The sequence below is a fragment of the Bison bison genome, unplaced genomic scaffold (genome assembly GCF_000754665.1).
Source record: "Bison bison bison isolate TAMUID 2011002044 unplaced genomic scaffold, Bison_UMD1.0 scf7180017864251, whole genome shotgun sequence".
NCBI lineage: Eukaryota > Metazoa > Chordata > Mammalia > Artiodactyla > Bovidae > Bison > Bison bison.
Window position 1 is genome coordinate 1,156,380 of NW_011494823.1, and position 1,705 is coordinate 1,158,084.

Genomic DNA, 1,705 nt, shown 5'->3' on the forward strand with positions numbered 1-1,705 from the left:
ACCTCTAATAGATGGAACAGTTCTCAAAGGTTTTTAGGAGGCAGTTCCCAGATTATAATCCTATAATCCAATTTATAATTGGATAAGGCCAATCCTTATAACTGACTCGGATTAAAATTTCCTTCTTAGATTGTTCAATTTATTCATCAATGATAGTCTCAAAGTATGGAAAAAGAGTAACTTTACAGTGTAAAAGCCAGACAGTCCACCTTAATCAAATGATCAAAGTGAGTATCATGAAATTGAAATCATGTACCACCAGATTGGATGTAGTGAGAAAAACTCATCATCACTTATATGGTATTTCTGCTAAAAATGGATAATCTGAATCAGTCATGAAGAAACTTGAGACATAACAAAACTAAATAATGTTTTATAGAATACCTGGCCTGTAATCTATAAAATTGTCAAGGTCATGATAGTCAAGGAGAGACTGGGGAACTGTTTCACATAAAAGGGGTGTGATACTATGATTTATGGGCTTTCCTTGCGGCTCACCTGGTAAAGAATCCACCAGCAATGCGGGAGACCTGGGTTTGATCCCTGGGTTAGGAAGATCGCCTGGAGAAGGGAAAGGCTACCCACTCCAGCATTCTGACCTAGAGAATGCCATGGACCATATAGTCCATAGGGTTGCAAAGAGTCAGACACAACTAAGTGACTTTCACTTTCACTGTGACTTATAAGAAGAAATATATATTTGATCTTTGTTCACTATTCCTGGCATATACCTCCTAAAACTCTTATGAAAGTGAAACGATTAGTCTCTCAGTTGTGTCTGACTGTTTGTGACCCCTTGGATGGTAGCCCACTAGGCTCCTCTGTCCACGAAATTCTCCAGGCAAGAATACTGGAGTGAGTAGCCACTCCCTTCTCCAGGGGATCTTTAATTTCTTATATAAGAGCCACAGGGGCATCTTTGGTAATATAATATTTACTTTTGTCCTCAGTTCCTGAAACAGCCTCAGAATATATACAAGTGAAATGGAGATCTTTTGTTTTCATAACAAACCCCATTCAACCACATGGGTGTTTATGTTAATAAAATGGCTTTTGGAAAGCCTTTAGATAACCTACTGGAGAAGGAAATGGCAACCCACTCCAGTACTCTTGTCTGGAAAATTCCATGGATGGAGGAGCCTAGTAGGCTACAGTCCATGGGGTCACAAATAGTCAGACACGACTGAGCAACTTCACTTCACTTCACTTAGATAACCTAAGATTGGCAGTTACCAGGGGAACCAAACCTGATTAGAGGGAGGGGACTTTTAGACCCCTCCCACTCCAGACATCTGGGGAGGGGAAAGGCACTGAACTTCAATCAACAATGGCCAGCGATTTAATCAATCATGCCTGTGTAATAGAGCCTCCATAAAAACCTGCAAGAATGGGGTGTAGAGAGAACACAAGGAAGTGCTGGGACAGAGACACACAGAGGTCTTGGAAGCTCTGCATTCCTTCCCACATACCTTGCTCTATGCAGCTCTTCCATCTGCTATTCCTGAGTGATATCCTTTTACAATAAACTGATAATCTAGTGAGCAACTGTTTTGTTGAGTTCTGTGAGCTGCTCCAGCAAACTAATGGACCTCAAGGAAGCATTTGTGGGAACCTTCAATTTATAGCCAGTTGGTCAGAAACGTAGTTAACAATCTATGCTTGCTATTGGCATCTGAAGTATGTGGATGTGGGGTGGGGAGGCGGG